We start from the raw sequence: 20346 nt of genomic DNA on the forward strand, positions 1-20346 counted from the left end.
CTTGCTTACACCGTTGGGAAATTTATAAAATCTCAAACCCTTCGGTGCGATGTTTAGTCTTAGTGTTGAAAGTGCTTGTTCTCAATCACTAAACTATGAAAGCGCTTTAAACACTTTTCCATGTCAACAAACAGTTCAAGTAAATTACCTCTATTGATGTAGTTCCCCTGTCTATTCCCAACAGTTTGAAATGGATCATGATTGTCATTTAAAAATAAAGTAACATCTTTGAAAACTTAATTTCTTATGGAATTTTGACCCATAACAGGAATAACAGTTTCTTCATCATCATAGGAGTCATCCGAAAATTCATAACTGGAACATCAATCCATTTCATTCAGTCTACTCATAACATTTGTCAGGGTATTTTGTAACTCACCCACTGCAGAAGTCGGTTTGTTTAAAGCATTTTCATACATATTAGGTGTCAAATGTACCGTCATGTCCATCAACTCATCATTAGAAGCACCTGCCATGGTTTATTCGGCAAAGAAAACCGCCAACAATGAAAAAAACGAAACAACCAGGAACCAGAGAGAAGCAACCAAACAGTAAAAGTGCACTGGTGGAAACAGGTGCACAACACTATTCTTTTAGCATAAACCAAATTTATTAATCTGCTACTTGTCCAAAGACTTCATCAGAAACAAAAAAAACACATAATAATGCAGCCATATTTAAACCAAATTTGTTAAACAATAGCAAAACACTGATGCTAACCCTTAATGCATCAAACAGAATAAATGACAGATTTTCTATACTTTAAAAAAAAATTGATGTTTACAGCTTCATTTAAACCAGGAGGAAGGTGAGCAACCAACCAAATCTGCCACTCAACTTACTTCTTTTCATCTTCATTCTTAAAATCACCTCCCCTTAAGTCCATATGTACTACGTCCAAAACAGAAAAAAATAATTTCTTAAAAGTGGAACATTTTACAGAATGCTTGTACAGCACGTTATTGTCATCATGTGTCATAATAGCATATAACATACATGTTCCCTAATTCTGTTACCCAGACTTCTGGTGGTCATGCCAATATAAAATGCTGTGCATGACATACATAAAGCAACATAACCCCAGTAGAGGAACAATCAAATCTACCTGGCACTTTTATAGTTCTGTTACAGTGTGCTAAGTCTATGGTGGGACCCTCAGAAATAAACCTACACATCCTGCAGTTCAAACATTTATAAGTACCAAAGACCATATTAGTACAAGATGTTACAATTTTCATCCCTGAAAATTCTAACAGTTGTTTAATGTTCACATTTTTCTTTTCTGCAAACTGGGGTCTATCCCCCTCTACTTTCGCCAGGTCCTCATGTCCTAGAAAAATTTTCCAGTTGTTTTTGACAACATTTTTAATGGTCATGGAATCCACCATCATGTCCAAACAAAACCTTGATGCAAAATGGGCGTTAAAAGATACATCTCTTGCGTCATTGGTAATCTGTTTGCTAGTGAAACCATGTATAATAATGGGTGGAAATGTATTGGTTCTAACATTAATAATTTCATCCGCTGTATTAAGCAAGTCCAAGAATAACTTCTTGATAAATTCTATTTCGTTCAAAAAATTGTTGTCATCACTGACCATCCTGGAGGCTCTAATGTATTGGCCACGTGGAATGTTCCTTTTAATGTACATAAGATGCATACTTTTAGAATGGACATAGTTATTACTAAAAGTTTATTTTCTGTGAAGTCTAGAAATAAATTTGGCACCATCCCACTCTAAATCTATGTCCAAAAAATTTGCACAAAGACCGAAGTTTCCCGTTGTAAACTTTAGAAAAGTACAACTATTATTCATTTCTAGCATAAAATTATGCAAATCAAAATCAACTTCTAAAACAATAAATCGACAAAATGACAGTACATCAAAATCTTGTCATACACAGAAATGTGTGGTAACAGTTCTTTCTCCCACCAGCCTAAAACTAAGTTAGCAAAGGAGTGGGCTACTGTCACCCCCATCGCTATCCGCTTCTTTTGTTTGTAAAACTTAGTGTTAAAAATAAAATAATTATTCACTAACACTATATCCATTAAAGTTCTATATAGATATACTTGATGTGTATCATAGTGCCATATTTTTGTAAAAAATTACTTAAAAATGTTAACCTTTCTTCTACAGGATATAGTGTTATTGAATAATTATTTTATTTTTAACACTTAAGTATTACAAACAAAAGATGGGGGTGACAGTAGCCCCCCTCCTTTGCTAACTTAGTTTTAGGATGGTGGGAGAATTGTTGCCACACATTTCAATGTACGAGTATATTTTGATGTACTGCCGGTTTGTTGATTTATTTTGTATTGTTTTAGAAGTTGATTTTGATTTGAATAGTTTTATGCTAGAATTAAATAATAGTTGTACTTTTTTAGAATTTACAACTGGAAACTTTGGTCTTTGTGTGATTTTTTTGGACATAGATTTAGAGTGGGATGGTGCCACATTTATTTCTAGAATTCACAGAAAATAAACTTTTAGTAATAGCTGTGTCTATTTTAAAAGTGGGCATACACTGTACATTAAAAGGAACATTCGACGTGGCCAATACATTAGAGCCTCTAGGATGGTCAGTGATGACCAAGATTTTTTTGAACGAAATAGAATTTGTCAAGAAGTTATTCTTGGAAAGAGGTTATAGCTTGGACTTGCTTAATAAAACAGCAGATGAAATTATTAGTGTTAGAACCAATAAATTTCCACCAATTATCCCACACAGTTCGAGTTTGTAAAAGGCAGATCATGTCTCCTAAACCTGATAGACTTCTTTGAAGTAGTCATCAAAGCCATAGATGAGGGTAAGGTGGTTCACACAGCCTATCTAGATCTTGCCAAGGCGTTCAACACCATCCTGCACTCTGGAATTATAGATAAACTCACTAAACTATGTATAAATCCCTATGTCACAAGATGGGTTGCCAACTGGCTTACTGACAGAACCCACACTGTGAAAGTAGCAGACTCCAAATCAGACTTCAGACCAGTGACAAGTGGAGTACCACAGGGTTCAGTCCTGGGTCCTCTCCTGTTTGGTATCTACTTCTCTGAAGTACAAGCTAACACAGAAGGTCTTTGGCTAACTAAATTCGCAGATGACTGCAAACTAGGAGCCATAATCGAAACTCCTAACAATGTGGACATCCTACACAAGGGCCTCACTGAGATGCCTGGTGTCAAAGCCATGGTCTTAAGCTCAATGCCAAAAAGTGCATTGTCATCCCCTTTGGTTAAAAACTCTGTACCCATGAACTACCACATAGGCGGTAGTGTACTTAACACCGAAAATTTGATGAGACCTTGGGGCACAGGTGGACAGTAGTCTTTCCTTTGATAATCACATCGCCGCAGTGGTCAGGAAATACTTCTACATGGCACATCTCATCACAAAAGGTTTCTTATCCAGAAAAAAAGAGGTCATTGTTCCCCTCTACTCATCACTCATTAGACCCATTATAGAGTACAACGCCCCTTTTGGTATGTACCTCACAAGACATCTACAACAGCTGGAAAGGCTGCAAAAATACCTCACAAAGAGGATTACTGCCCTCAAACAGATGCCTTACACAGACCATCTCAAAAAACTCCAGCTTTACTCTGTTGCATATCGCCTACTCAGAGGCGATCCCTGCCTAACATACAAAGCTATGTCAAACCCATAGCTGTTGGACATGCTCCACTTAAAGAAATCCCAATCCTTCTGAGCTACACGCTCAAAGGACCTAAACCTTGTCACCACAATAAACAGAACATGCTGGAGGGATAGATTCCTGTCCCAGAGACTACCCATACTCTGGAACAGACTACCTATCTATGTCAAACAGAGCTCCTCATTAGCACTCTTCAAGAAAAATCTTGATGATTGAATGGGTAATAGGAAATTCACCCCGAGGATCACTTCTGTGGTTCTGCTTGACAGGGGCACAGGAAAATAATTTTCTTGGGTGGCAAAAGCCAGGGTACCTTTTTGGCTAGGCTCCTATAGGCCCTATGGCCAATAGCGTAGTACCTACCTATGAACCTATTATACATGGTTTCACTAGTTAACAGATTACCAATGAAGCAAGAGGTGAATCTTTTAACTCCCATTTTGCTTCAAGGTTTTGTTTGGACATGACGGTGGATTCCATGCCCATTAAAAATATTGTCAAAAACAAGTGGGAAATTTTGCTAGGACATGAGGACCTTGCAAAAGTAGTGGGGGATAGACCCCAGTTTGTAGAAGAGAACAATGGAAACATGGAATTTTCAGGGATGAAAATTATAACACCTTGTACTAATAAGGTCTTTGTTACTTATAAATGTTTGAACTGCAGGATGTGTAGGTTTATTTCTGAGGGTCCCTTCATAGACTTATCACATTGTAACAGAACTATAAAAGTGCCAGGTAGATTTGATTGTTCCTGTACCTGGGTTGTTTATGTTGCTTTATGTATGTTATGCACAGCATTTTATATTGGCGTGACCACCAGAAGTCTGGGTACTAGAATTAGGGAACATGTATATGGTATTATGACACATGCTGAAAATAATGCATTGTACAAGCATTCTGTGAAATGTTCCAATTTTAAGAAATCTATTTTTTTTGTTTTTGACGTAGTACAAATGGACTTCAGGGGAGGTGATTTTAAGAAGGAAGTTGAGTGGCAGATTTGGTTGCCTTGTTTACCTTCCCCCTGGTTTAAATAAAGCTGTAAACATCAAATGTTGTCATTTATTCTATTTGATGCATTAAGGGTTAACATCAGTGTTTTCCTATTGGTTAACTGTTTAACAAATTTGGTTTAAATATGGCTGTGTTATTATGCGGTTGTTTGTTTCTGATGAAGTCTTCGGATGAATAGCGATTAATAAATGTGGTTTACGCTAAAAGAATCGTGTTGTGCACCTGTTTCCACCAGTTACTACAGGTTTCCTCACAGAAGGAATTTACTCACAAGAGAAGAGTTGTTTGATGCACCGCAACTTAAAAACTCTTTGACTGACTGACTGGATGATAGAATTTTGATGTATTGTAGGTACTTTTTTCTGAGGGCATACAAGAGGTTCTGAAGGATTCGGAAAAATCTGCTGATAAGAAATCATATGTATCTAAGAGGAAAAGATTTTCTTGTTGGTGCCATTCAAAGAACCAGGACCCTCTTAAGGACTGGTTGCCTCTAGTTTCTGATTATTTGTCTGAGTTATTTCCTGTGGCCTTTCTTTCTCCTCTCTTAAGGTTCATGTATTGGTCATATCTACTCTCTACTCCTGGATCCCCCCCTTACTTTTAAACCATTCACAAGTTAAACAGTTTTTTGAAAGGGGTTTTACACACCTGTCCACTTAGACAAACGGTAGCTCCTCCTTGAGATCTTAACTTTGTGCTTGAAAAGCTTGCTATTTTTACATTTGAACCAGCTTATCAGGCTGACTTGAGGTTCTTAAGGTGGAAAACTGTTTTACTCATTTCTCTGATTATTACTGTATCTAGGGCAGGGCAAGAAGAGGGGCAACTGCCTTGGGAACAAAGTGTTGACTTTCTTTCTGTAATGCAGTATTGGCTTTTAAAAGCAGATATTGCATTTGCAGTCAAACCTGAATGCTGTAACCGGTGTGTGGTCTAAACATTTTTTTTGTTAAACTAAAACCTGAGCACTGTAGTACTTAATGCAGGCACTTTAAACTGTAGCAAGCAGTTTGCTACAGTTTAAAAAGAAAGATTTTTTTTTAATTAAAACTTGAGCGCTGTTTAATAGGAGACATTTTTAATATAATATGTTGAAGGAGAGTTGGGACAGGACACAAAACAGGGCCTGAATGGCTGGAGCAGGAGCGAGGGGGGTGGCATGTTGTGCATCTGGCCACCTAGTTGATGTGTCAGTAGAAGGAACATCCACTTTTCTCCCTCCCCTTCAGTGGAAGAGCTGGGAGACGTATATACAACTGTAATAAGCTGATCACCTACAATGTAGCGATCAGCATATTAAAGTGAAGTGCTTTTTCAATCCTAATTCATAGTACTGTCCCAGGGTTCTGGTTGAACCAGCTATACTTTTAGCTGTGACTTCAATTTCAAAAGTAACTCATTTAGAAGCACTTATGCTGCAGCAGTCCTACCTCATTTTTCATAAGGATGGACTTTCTTTGAGAATTAATCCCTGTTATGACTAAAGTAGTCTCAGTTTACCTCGAGATGATCTGTTACTTTTTTTTTCTCCTGATACTGAGTGTAAGGGTGAAGAGATTCTTCATACTCTGGCTGTCCATGGAAAGATCAAATATTACCTAGACAAAACCCAGTCCATCAGTTAAGCTGATCAGTTGTTTGTCTCCCATAAGATAACAAGAAAGGATAATCTAGGATCAAAGAAGACTATTTCTAGATGGTTATCTCTTGCTATTTCGTTTTGCCATTCTCAGCATAATAAGCAACTTCTGGCAGGGTTAGAGCCCATTCCACTAGGGCTTTAGATTTTTTGGTGGATTTTTGAAAGGAGATGACTTGAAGTGTTACAGACGCAGCATCTTGTTCTTCTATACATAGTTTTATAAAGCACTGAAAACTGAATTTGTTTTCCAGATCCATTACAAGCTTTGCTAGGATCATTCTCCAGGTTCTCTTAGAATCTTCATTTATTTCCTTCTTTTTTCTTATACGCTTATGGTAATGTTAACGTATAGCTTAGGCTACTGCAATGGTGATCTGATGTTGAACACTGTACAGCTGTGTAAGTAAACTTACCATAACAGTAGGTGTTTTATTAGATCCTTGTTGCAATAGCCATCCCCTCCATCCGTTTACCCCCCCCCCCCTTGCTGTTTACTTGCATTGTCAGGTTGTGGATTGTATATACCAGGTATGTAATGCTTCTTTTTTTAGTTGCATCTCTTATCATATTTCCTTTCAGGTCTATTGCCTTCCTTTTGTGGAAAGCACAGCACGTTCCGTGTTCCATCTTTTTATATGGGGCTCCTCTTAAGCTTCTCTTAAGCTCCTGACAGACCAAGTGGAAGGTCACCCCTTAGCTTGAAAAGCTATCTGATGGCAGTGGGGGGTAGGACCCATATAGCATAGGCTTTTGCAACAGTGATCTAGAAACATCTACTGTTATGTTAAGTTTACTTACACAACTGTACTGTCTTCATCTGCCCCTCCTTAAGAAGAATATGTAACCAACACTGGCTTTTTTTCTTATTTGTAGCTGTAGCATGGTTATAACATTCTTTGGGATAATATCTTCACCATAATTTATATTGCATTATTGATGAGCACTTAAATGACGTGATAGACTGTAAACATTGTGTGTGTAAAAAACACTTGAATGGCAGCTTCGCAGCATTCTGCAAAGAAAATGCCAGGCACTTGGTGATAAATCAGTGTGCCATTATCCAAGTCTTCCATACAGAACTTACGATGCATTCTCCACATCCTTTAAAATATTTTCACAATAATTAGTGTACCATTATTAAATGCATAACAGATTCCATATAATACATATATAACCACTCACAATATGTATGGTGCACTGCTAGACATGCAAATACAACTTATAAAATACGTTTGGCAATGACTTCCAGAATATGCAGATGTGCAAGGTCTCAGCTTGTGTTTATATTATAATTGAGTTTTATACTTAGTTTTGATATTTAAAACTCTCATTTGTCATAGGAACTTCATCTGCAAGTAAAATAAAAGTTAAATACAACTAAAAGAAAACCCAGTATTGCATCATTAATGTTAATGGTTCTGGCAAGGTAAATCCCTTTGCAGTTAGTGCAGAGGATTAAGGCTTTGGACTGTTAAGACTGCTTCATGTACCCAAGGTACAGGGGTTTGATTCCTTCTACCGCCTTTTGCCTACTATGTGACTCTGCAAGTCACTTAAGCAATCAGTGTTTCAAGGTTTCCCCTGAAAGGGGGACACTTGTGGCCAGTGAACTCACCCAGTTGACAAATTTATTTCAAAATATGGTTGCCCCCATGGTACAAACTTAATGTAATTTGTGAGTGACATTTTATAGCTATTTCATATGATGCTCATTTTTAGGCTTTTCTTGAACATACTTATAATGTCCCTTATGGTGTTCAGGCTGCTATAACCTTTGTCAGGTATGTTGATAGAGAAGTTTTTGCCAGACTGTATAAGGAGGGTGCTATTTAAAGAACTGTAGTCCTCAGTATTAATTTTACTGATCAGTTTATTATTTCAGTGTAAGTCAAAAGGTGATAAACCATTACTGTAGTATACCAAGTTGCAAAGTTTTACTTTAAATGTACTTTTGTGTCCAAGGATAGATAGATAGCTGGATTAAATCTCTCATGCTATGTGTTCAGAAGCATTGTATAGAAACATACTTTTTTCCCACCCCTCTTCTCCTGCTTCTCCTGTTTTTTTTTTTGTCCAGCTTTGCAGAGCTGGAAAAGTCACCCTGATTTAAATATACCATATAGCCTGTCTCCATTACCTCTCAAAATGATCATGGGTGATTGCTAGGCCAACAACCCTAGAGCCTTTGTAAGCCTAGCCATCCATGCCCTAATTTTCCCAGTTATCAGTGCTCAAGGATTAGAATGGCTTTGGGATATGTCTGTGCCTTAGGTTATCTACAAGCTGCCCCTGTCCATAAAGGACACAGGTGACAAGCCAGGGGTGAATTTGCAATTTCCCATCCATTGGTCCAAACTGCATTCAAATAGGCTTAAGAAAGAACTTGGTTCTCAAGGATGATTGAAGAGGCAACTCTTTTAACTTTGCCATTCCTCACCCGTGATTGAAGAGGCAGCTTCTTTAACATCCCTCATCATTGTAAATGTCAGGACTTTCTTTGATGAATAAACATTAAGCATTGCTGGTAGTGGTGACTTTTATTTTAGTCCATTTGTTATAATCTCTTATAACATCCATAAACTTCAACTTTCACTGAAATGCTGCATCTGAGTATTCATGATTCATTTATACCATTCAGCTTGCTACTGTATTTTCCTTTCTGGTTGCCATAACTGCCACAATTAATTTTTCCTTCTCATATGTATACAGTCTGCCCCTAGGTTTGCCATACAACCTTTCTAATCCAAAGGGTGGCAGTATGTCAAGCCCAGTGATGATTTTATAAAATCTGTCTATAGCTTTTTTTAATTTCTCCAAGTCTTTTGGGTTTCTAATACCATGATTGGAATGGGCCCCATTCCTAAGTCAAAGTACGATTAAAGTTCATGAAATTAGTATTGTTTCACTCTTTGATGTTAGCCAAAAGTGCTCTTCGCAACACCCACAGTGTGTCCAGTAATGACTCCTCCTGCAATTTATACGGTGTTATTTGAATTGGTAACATTCTTTTTTATAAGACCAGTTGCTCCTACGACAATTGGAACTGTCTGGGTATCTTTCTTCCACATGGCTCTCCTTTCTGCCTGCAGATCGAGGTATTTTATGACTTTGTAAATAACTAGTATTTTTTGTGTCTCTGTACGCAAGACACTGTAGTCACTAGGTGTGGTGATTTCAATGATCAATGCTACTTTTGTCTTCTTTTCTTGGACCACTATATCAGGTTTTCTAGCATCTATCTTTTGGACTGTTGGTATTGGGTGATCCCATGTGATGTAAACGTCATCATTTTCTATGATTCTCTGTGGCTCATGTTTCCAGTGCTTTTCAGCTACTTAGATACCATAATGTTTGCACAATCTCGCCACATTATTATGCCTTTCAGTATGCAGTCCCTCTGCCATAAGAGAGTCGCAACCAGCAATAAGGTGTGTGACTGTTTCCAGTTTGGTTCCACAAAACCTACATATATCTGCTTCTCCCACATGTTCAATAGACTTAGTAAACCAACGTGTACGTAGCCCACTGTCTTGGGCTGCCAATATTAACCTTTCATTTCTTGATGTAAATTCACCTCTCCTTAACCATTCCTGCGTTCATTCTTGATCAACATGAGGCTCTTCCAGAAGTTTTCTATACTTGCAACTATATTTGTTTTTTTTTCACATTTCTTGCCTTCTCATCTGATCCTTCACCTTATATTCTTTCTTTTGTTTTTTAGCACATTCAGTTGCTGCCTGATTTTTATCCACGTCTGGTTTGATTTCCATTCCTGTTTGACGTCGATATGCTTCTGCTAAATTAAGCAGAGATGTCATCTTAGATTTATTCTCCTCATGTTTCAAAACTTTCACCACATTTGGATCTTGTGAGGTCAGTAGGTGTGTGTGGAGTCCCATGATTGCAGATCTATACATGTAATCAGTTTCAAGGAGGCCCATCCCTCCTTCTGAATGGGGAATATATAATCTTGGTATACACTGATTTTTATAAATTATTTGGTGAGCATGAAGCCATCCTTCTTGTTTTAATATCCAATCTATCCCAACACTTTTTGGGGCCAGTCAATCACTCCAAAACTATAAGTTAGGACAGGAAGAGCAAATTGATTTATAGCTTGGAACTTGTTCCTATGTGTCAGTGCTGTTTTCAGGATTAATTTAAGTCTTCTAAAGTACTCCTTATTAAGCTTTATTCACATCTGTTCATGTTTTATTGCTGATCCTTCATCAGTTCCCAAGTATTTATACACCCCCCTTGCTCAAGTTCTTTTATATCACATTTTCGCCCCAAACTAATGATTTCCTGGTGCTGCAATTTTCCTTTTTTAAAAGTTGCTTTTTCACATTTGTCAAGACCAAATGACATTCCAATATCGTCTGAAAATGTTTTGACAACCTGTAGCTGTGCTTTCAATTCCTCATCCTGATGAGCTGTACAATTTTAAATCATTGACAAAGAGAAGATAAGAAGTCATTATACTTTGTTGTTTTTTAGAAGCCAAATTATAGCCATGACATGACCTAAGCTGTTGAGTAAACAGCTTAATGGATTAATGGCAAGGCAAAATAGCAACGGTGACAGGGAGTCACCCTGGAATATCCCCCTTTGGATTTTTATCCCTGGGATGATAATCTGTCCTTTATCATGGCTTAATTGCAAAGTGGTCTGCCACTGTTTCATGGTTACTGTAATGTAATCAATCAGTGTAGGACGTACCTTATACATTTTTAATCACTCTTATCCATGAATGTGGGATACTATCAAATGCTTTTTTTATAGTCAATTCATGCCATACTTGGATTCTTCCCTTTCTTACAGTTCTCCACTATAACTTTAACAACAAATGATCCTTTGTTCCATATGACTTTCTTTTATTGCCCTTTTGTTCTGCTGCCATAATTGAGTTTTCTTATAAATGACTATAAACTTTGTCGGCGTCAATCCCCGTTTTTAGTTTATACGTCGGAAGACAAGTTATTGGTCTATAAATTTTAGGGTAGCTTGTAGGTTCACTCTTAAGTAAGAGCATTGTTTTTCCTGTTGTTAACCAGTGCAGTGTCTGTTCGGGGTGTGCATATAAATAGTTCTTACTCATGGCTAGATCCTCATGTAAAGAAGTTAATTCTTTAAGCCAAAAGTTAGGTACTGCATCTGGGCCTGGGGTTTTCCAATTAGAGGCTTTTCCTCAACTTTGTTTCAATCTCTCTAGCTGTTATTTCATTCGATTTCATATCCTGTACCTTTAAACAACTTCTTTCTTTTACTTCTTCTATCCATTTAGCATCTTTGTTATGTTCCACAGGATCATCATAGATACTTCTCCAAAATGTATCTACTTCCTCTTTTTCGGCGGTCTGTCAATTCTTTTTACCTTATTTCCCAGTTCTCTATAAAAGTTTTTTGGGGTCATCAGTAAATTGCTTATTTTGTGCTTTTCCCTTCTATTTATTTTTGTATCTTCTGAGTCTTTCCGCCTGTTTTGAAATTTTTAGTTTGTTATCTCCAATAGTGCATAATAGATCCTGGTCTGTTCTAATACTGCGCATTGCTTTTATCACATCTATTTTTCTTAATATTTTTGTTGATCTGTTCCCTCTTCTATAATCTTCTAACAATGACACTTCCTGTCTTAGCTGCTTTATAGTTTTCTCTACTTAATATTTCCAGGATGGTATTCGCTTTTGCTCCCCCCCCCTTTTCCCTTGCTACCCTATGTTCCTGTGATAGAATTTTATCAGTTATTAATTTAGCAGCACAGTAATATAATCTGTTTACTTCTGTTATATTGCATGGATCTCTATGGACAGTCTTAATTAGTGTGTTTATTTGTTTCATCATGCTTCTGACTTTTGGGATTTTATTAACCTCTGCAATCTGTTTCTCTCATTGATCTTGATATATCTGTCTTTTGTCTGTTAAATCAAGCAACTCTTCCCTTAACTCCTTCTCTTCCATACTGAGGACACATCCCTTGTTTTCCATTTCCTGCGGGGGTTCTATAGAAAGTTATATAACATCATCTTGTGGCACATTCTCTTCAATTTCATCCTGTGGCATCTGTTGTTTTGTCATATGGAAACTTACTGGCCTATCACTCCTCAACATTGACTGCATCAGAGTTTCCACAGTTTCCTGTTCCTTTCCTTCCTGTCTAGCTTCAAGTGAACTTTCATACTGGTTTCCTGTGGAAGGCTCCAAAATATCTTGATATGGCACCTGACCTGTTGCTTCCTGTTCCACTTCTTTCCCCTTAATTTAGATATCCATTGCTCTATCCTGTTGTGGTGCTTTCTGCATTTGATGTTCTACACTGAATCCTTCTCTTTGCAGCTGTTCCATTTCCTCAATTTCTATTTATTTGACTTCTCCATTACTAATCTCTTTCTCTACTTTTCCTCTTAGTCTTCTTATTTTTTGTATTGTAAAGTTTTCCATATCCAGATTCCTTTGCTTATATTTTTCTTCAAATATCTTTGGTGGTGCTCTTTTTGTATTAGTTAATTTTGCTTTCTCCTTTGCATAAATATTACACTATATTAAATATCTTTTCCTTTCCCCTGTCCATATTTCTTCTTCACATATCTCCTGATCTTCTTGCTTTTCCTTATTCTGGGGACTCGCTCCATCATGCTGTGATGTAGTCTGTTTTAGGCCTTCTATATTAAATCCTTCACTTCGCAGGCACTCCATAACTTCAGCTTCTATTTCTTTAACTTCTACTTTACTAATCATATTTTCTACATTAAATCTTTGTGCATTTAGTCTTTTTATTGTGAAACTTTCCATATCTGGATGCTTTTGCCTATATTTTTCTTTGAATATATTTGAAACTGCCTTCTGTATGTTAGTTAACTTGGATTTCTCCTTTACATAAATATTGCACCATACCAAATCTCTCTCTTTCTCATGTCAATATTTCTGTTTTATATTTTTCAAATGTCTCTAGGTTTTGTTGTTTATATTTTCTCACTTCTTCAGAGGCTTCTTTTTCCAAAGAGATAAAAATTTCTTGATCTATATACTGTTTTTCAAAAATGCGTTGTATTAATGAAAGTAAACTTTTATTTGAAACTTGTAACAGTCTTTCCTGCGGAAGTATTTTTCTTTCCTCTAATTTCTTTCTTAATCGTTCTGTATATCTTGTGCCTGGAAATTCTGGGCTTTTTACATAATAGTAACAATACATAATTTCTTTTTTATAGTCAATAGTCCACTCTGTCGTCTTTATGGCTCTTCTTTGGCCAATCAATTTTTGTTGTTTTTGTGGACTACTACTTTCTTCTACAACAGGGGGGACATTCTGAGCCTGGCCTGTCCCCATTGTAGGATTGTTTCCATATTTTGAGGATTCTGCACTGTCATTTTTTTCCAGTCCTGGCACCAGTGCACCTACCAGGATTGAGCACTTTTTTATCCTGGGTGTTGTGCACCCAGCTATCTTTTTTATTTTTGATTTACTTCTGTCCATGATATATGCTATATAAATACAGTCTATATATCAGTGTCGCTTTGGTGAGATTTTGTGAAAACAGGGTCCACCTCGCGAAGGTACTCACCAAGACTTGATAAGGATGAATTCAATTTCAGCACTACTACACTCCTTTGCTTACTGACTTTTCATCTCTCCATACTATAGCTATAGCATCTATAGCTTCAGTGTGGATTTGACAGATTTCATTAAAATGAGTCCCCGTTTTTCCAGCATTTTAGTCGGTCTTGGATTTTTCGAAGGGCCCTATCCTCCATTGTGACCATCTTTTGCTGCACAAATTGCACTTCACCCCACACACACACACACACACATTTTCTCCATCTTATTTCACACTTAAGCTGCTTGCTGGTGAATAGGCATTATGGAAAACTGTCTGGTATGCAGAATGTGGTGGTATCAGTTTCCAGCAACTCCAGTCTCCTTGTTTGTACTTTCAGTAATCCAAATGTATGTCACAAACCATGGTTCTTATTTCACTGGCATTCAGCTAGATCATGGTTTTGTCAGATGTGGTGATAATCATTTCTCTTAATTATCATCTCCTCATTTCTTCTTCCACATTTGATATTGCATCTAGTACCTTCATTATTTTCAGCTGTTATCATAATGTCATAATAATATCATGTAACTTTCCAACGCTGTCGGTGTCGCTGTTGTTGAATTTCTTTTAATCAGCAGCAAATAGTTGAATTAAACTGATGATAGGGAGTGAGCAGGAAAATGTGACCTTACAAGAACTGGGAGAGAGATTGTGTGAACATTTGATCTGGGAGGTCCATTCTTGCCAGCCATTAGGACTGAAACTGCAGGTTTTCAGTCAACAGGGCATCTGAAACTTTACCAGTCTACTAGACTGTCCCCTTCATCCGTAATGCTCCACCATGTAACTTTCCTACCAAAATCTCATTTGTCACTTGTCACACTTACGTCAGACAAAAATTGCCCAGGATATTTTATTTGCAGAAAGTTCTTCACTGCTTCTGTTGTTAACCATTGTCTGGTGTACTTTTCGCATCAGACCATTCTACTTTTTTGCCTTTTTTAGGCATTTTACTCACCCCTCCCCTGGACCTCAATATTCTTTATGACATGACTGAGCACTTGGCATTTTACTGCTCTGCATTTCCTTTTTCCATTACTCAAATTATTCATTAGTGCTTCCTTGCTCTGCTTTTGATATTGGTCAACTTTATTCTTTAGTGTGTTTGTGGGTGTGTATGTGTAGACAGACGCATGCACATGCACACATGGGTTCCATTTAATTGATCAAATGTTCAGAATGCCAGATGTTTGCTTTGTGTGCCTTGAATGTAGAATGTATGTATCATCACATGAATGGCTTCAGTCCAAAAAAAGTTTATTTGCTCCCTGCATGAAAAACCTGGGTGGGTGGGTGGTCCTACTACTTACCCTTGCAAGAAGACAGCTGCCAAGTATCCTCCTGCTCACCAGTCAACTTTCCCAGCTCCTTTCCTGAGTATCTGTCATTGGCACTGTGGCAATGTGAGGTATTGCCAGCTATGCCAGGAGAAGTTGGGCAGTGAATGTGTAACATATGCCAGTTGGAATTTTGTAAAGAGTTGTATGTTATTTGTATATCACACTGATTTGTGCAGGTGCTGTGTTGAAAATGTATTTGTAAAGTTGCTTGTGTTAAAAAAATGTACCAATAGTAGGTCCTGACTGTATTGTAGCTGAATAAATGTATATGTTTTAAAAGAGAATACCGGAAGAGAATCAGTTACTCTCACTCCTGCCAACTTTAAAATAGTTTGAAATGAAATTACCTGGTGTAGGCCATAAAGATTATATCTTTCAGTTCTGATTGCAGCCACAGGCAAAATGTCTGTGAAAACAAGGACTATGAATCCTTGTTGTATTGTCTGTAGCAGTGAACTAATTGCTACCCTGGAAGGGTTGTAGTATTGAAAAGGTTTTATGGCTTCCAGATGCTATAATAGATTTTGGCAAAGCTCTGTCTGTGTGTATGGTAACACATATGTGCGAGATTCTGGTACAGTTTCTAGAAATGGGGGTAGTGTGGGAACCAGATGTCATATGACCAGATGTGTGTGATGTCATTCTGGAATGATGTTATAATACTAAATGAGACAGAAGTCTCTGTGAAGTCTGATTTTGAAACCTGACAAAGAACGACCCCTCACTACTTCATCTTGCCTTGCTATAGTAAGTGACCAGGGAATCGTAATTCTTTAGATCAGTCGGGAAAATATAGTGAGATTAGTTAAGAACACAATATATGAGAGATGCAGTTACATTAAGAACCTAGAAGCCTTGCTGTCTGTCACAAGCCAGTACATCTGACACTAAAAAGGTCATCCGCACAAACATGACAAACTCCATACCTCTAATACCACCTACATGTGTACAACACAGTCCTACATGTGCAAAGGTTCTCAGCAAAAACATACCTAAACAAGAGACCTCCAAAGCAGAAACACACATGCACATCACAACCCACAGCACCAAGCACCACACATAGTACACACGCCTGTGCCTGTGTTTCACAGTCTCTAAGGGCCAGCCACAAACCCAACATATACTAATCATATGAGACTCTATCGTGAGACACACAGATGTGCGTCTCACCAGGCTAGACAAGGAAAAAGTCACAGTAAGTTGCTTGTCAGGTGCTAGACTCCACCATATCACGCACGCAGTCAAGTCTCTTAACAGGTACTGCTATGACTCTGTCATAGTCCATGTTGGTGTGACTTACTTGAGATGTACATCTGTGGACTATATAAAGAGAGACATGATTGACCTTGCTGACCGTGTGTCCCAAGCAGGTATGTCCCTACCTTTAAGCCAGCATCCTGCTGTCACCTAGAATGATGCCTCAATGCAAACAGAAAATGATTGACTTGAACAATTGGCTTAGTTTCTGATGTCATTCCAAGGGGATCCAGTACCCGATAGCCTGGGAGGACATGATTGACAGACCACGATGCTTTGCCAGAGATGGCCTTCATCTGTCTCCCCTGGGCTTCAGGCTTCTGGCAAAGGCTCTTGCCTCCCCTATAGTGCCTTTTTTAGGCAAAGCCGTGAGCACAAAATTACCAACATGAAAAATTCTTCTAAATGAAATTTAAATGTCATGCTGCTAAACGCCAAGTCTTAGCATAAAACTGCACTCATTGCAAGCATTCCTCACCCTGGAGGATGCTGACATTTGTGCCATCACTGAAACCTGGTTAAAAGCTGCAGAGAGCACCCCAGCCTTACCAGGTTACTCATCCCACCATACTTTCAAACCCCAAATGGAAGGCTACAAAGCCAGAGGAGGTGGAGTTTCAATATTTATCAAAGACATACCTCCAGACTGGTCAAACGGTATGATGCACAGGAGACAGTCCAAGTGCAGTTAACTGTTGACAAAACACCTATTCAAAGCATAGCTAGCTACAGACCCCCAACCATGACTCACCATCAAGATTCAACCCTCTACCCTGATCCTGGGTGATTTTTAACTACTCAACCGTAGTGTGGAAGACCTATTCTAGGTCAAATATGAACACCTAGAGATTCCTTGACTTTGTCAATGCCAGTGCATTGGAACAGCTGGTCGACACACGTCCACAAGTAGTGAAAATATCCTGGACCTGGTACTAACCAACATGAGTTGCCACTGTAGCACCCCTACGGTGCCCTCCACCTTGGTAAGATCCAACCATAAAGCGATCACTTTCAAAGTCACCATCTCCCCTGACCCCCCCCCCCCCCCATGTCAGGGACAGAAAGAATGTTTCCAAAGCTGACTACAATCCCCTGAGAAAGGTTATAAGCAGCTTCACAGCCACCATCCCTTCAGTTGGAACTAGCACTAATGTCCAAGCCTACACCAAAAAACTATATGAGCACCTACATAGCTGTATGGACTCAGCAATACTTGAGAGGACCAAATCATCTTCCTCAAGGAAGAGTAAACATGTCTGGTGGACAGCAGCAATAAACAAACTCTGTAATAAAAGGAAAAAAATTGCTGTCCAGGACCAAGAAGAATGAGGTGCCGAGTTAGAAGCAATCTCCTTTGTCTGAACAATCAAATAAGGTCACTGGTGCAATCCTCTAAGGCTAACTTCGAGTCCAAATTGGCCACATCCTCTAAGGACAGTCACAAGGCCTTCTTCGCATACATCCACAAATCTCAAAGGTAACACCCAAATCTGGTCTGAACTGGTGGACAAGAGCACCACATGCACAAACGCCATAGATATAGCCAACCTGCTGGCAGACAGGCTCAGTGAAAACTTCACCCCCCTGCCTCCCCATCAGTAAACCATGACATCCACAGCACCTGCCCCCCTCCCCTCATCACCAGGGAGCAGGCCTTTAATGCCTTCTTAAAGGCAAAAAATACAGTCTCCATGGGACTTGACAACATCCCAAGCTGCATCCTACATGAACTCAGGCATGAGCTCTCAGCTCCATTAGGCACCTTATTCAACCAAAGCCTGAGCACTGGCTTCATCCCAGCCAAGTGGAGGACAGCCACTGTCATCCCTCTACACAAAGATGGAGCGTCCACTGACCCTGGCAATTATAGGCCCAAGAGCCTAACTAGCATGATCTGCAAGGCCATGGAACACATTATCATGGACCTTATAAACAAAGACATTGGCAACCTCCAAATGCTTGATCCCGCACAGTTTGGTTTTGTCAAAGGGACATCATGCCTATTAAGCTTGGTCAAATTCTTTGAAACAATTACCAAAGTCATGGACAAGGGGAAGATTGTGCACACCACCTTCCCTGACCTAGCCAAAGCCTTTGACACTCGGGCATAATCGATAAACTCTCCCAGCTAGGCATCAAGCAGTATGTTACCAAATGGGTAGCTAACTGGCTCACTGATAGAACCCACTCAGTCAAAATAGGAGAAGCCACCTCTAGTAGTAGACCCATAACGAGTGGTGTACCCCAAGGATCGGTCTTGGGGCCTCTACTGTTTGGGATATACTTTTCTGAGGTGCAAGCCAAAACCAGTGGTCTGTTGCTGACCAAGCTTGCAGATGACTGCAAGCTGGGCGCCATCTTAATTTCCCTTAGTGATGTGAACATCCTCCAAGTGGCCCTTACCCAAACTAATGACTGGTCCCAGGAGCATAGCCTCAAATTGAATGCCAAGAAATGCATCATTAACCCCTTGGGGAAAATGGCGTCCCCACTAATTATCACATTAATAATGTACTTAAGCACGCAAGCAGTTGTGAGGGACTTGGGCACCCAGATTGCTAGCAACCTGGCTTTTGACCACCACGCTGCCTCCGTTGTATGGAAGGCTTTCTATATGGCCCTCCTCATAAGTAAGGGTATTTCATCCAGGAATAAGGAGGTCATAACATCCCTGTACTCTTCCCTTATCAGACCCATTATCGAGTACAGGTCCCCCTTCGGCATGTACTTTGCCAAGCACAGGCAGCAACTGGAGTGACCACAGAGGTTCCTGACCAGAAAAAGCCAGGGTCTCAAACACCTGTCCTGTACAGATAGGCTAAAAGTCCTGTCCCTCTACTTAGTCTCATAGAGACTACTCAGAGGTGACCTGTGTTTGGCATACAAGGCCATCTCAGATCCAGCTTTGATGAAGTTGCTGCTTATCCATAAGTCAAAATCCACTCAGGCAACCCGCACACAAGGACTAAACCTGGTCTGTGACATTAATAGAACTTGTTGGCAGGATAGATTTACGTCCCAGAGACTCCGCTGTCTGTCGTATAGACTCACTGTCCATGTTAAGCAGAGTACCTCTCTAGCCCCCTTTTAAGAGGAACCTGGACTACTGGATGGGAAACAGAAAAGTCACCCCTGGGATCCCACCTGTGTCCCTGCTGGACAGGGGAGACAGGTGCAGACTTTGTGGGAACATGGGCAAAATTCTTGACTAGGTTTATAAGGGCCTCCAAGCCAACAGCCTAGCATCAATATGAACTGTTTTTCTGTAGCTGTATGAATCTGTTAATCTGTGTTGTTTTTAATATTTCCTGTGATGAAACTGTGGTGTTTATTGTAAATAGATATTCAGTATTTTTATGTTCTTTTATTTATTATTAAATATATTTAAATATTTCATTGTGGCTGGTTCTTTAGAGAATATTTTAATCTTTGAGAGTACTTATATCTGTTTGGTGACTCTGTGGCCACTCCTGAAAGCCTTAATGCATTGACCAAACACTGTCATTTATATTAATATTAATTTCACTCAGTATAATTGGGTACCCTTGTAAGAGCTTTACATTAGCTGGTTTTGGAGTGTCTGGCAGCATTGTAACTACCTTATAGTCTGGGCAGAAGGGGCCGTAGCTAATAAATCTGTGCCAGCCTTTCGCAGGGGTGTGTGTGTGTGTGTGTGCGCGCAACTCTCAACGAGTGTGTTTGTCAGCTACACAGAGAGAGTGTTGGAGGACTTGTCTTGAACACTCTGCTGAGGACTCAACTCTACAGCTGTGCCAGTGGGGAGTCTTATTGGGGGCCTGGGGAGAAATAGAGAAACCCAGAGCCCGGA

At 39.1% G+C, this 20346-nt stretch overlaps 1 protein-coding gene across 1 annotated transcript in view; it reads left to right on the forward strand.

Annotated features, from left to right (window-relative positions):
• Window positions 1–20346, forward strand: part of STAG3 (stromal antigen 3) — a 4836058-nt gene that overhangs the window by 4230898 nt on the left and 584814 nt on the right. The window lies entirely within an intron of this gene.

This window comes from Protopterus annectens, chromosome 7.part0 (assembly GCF_019279795.1).
Source record: "Protopterus annectens isolate FY-2018-M chromosome 7.part0, PAN1.0, whole genome shotgun sequence".
NCBI classification, from domain to species: Eukaryota; Metazoa; Chordata; order Ceratodontiformes; family Protopteridae; genus Protopterus; species Protopterus annectens.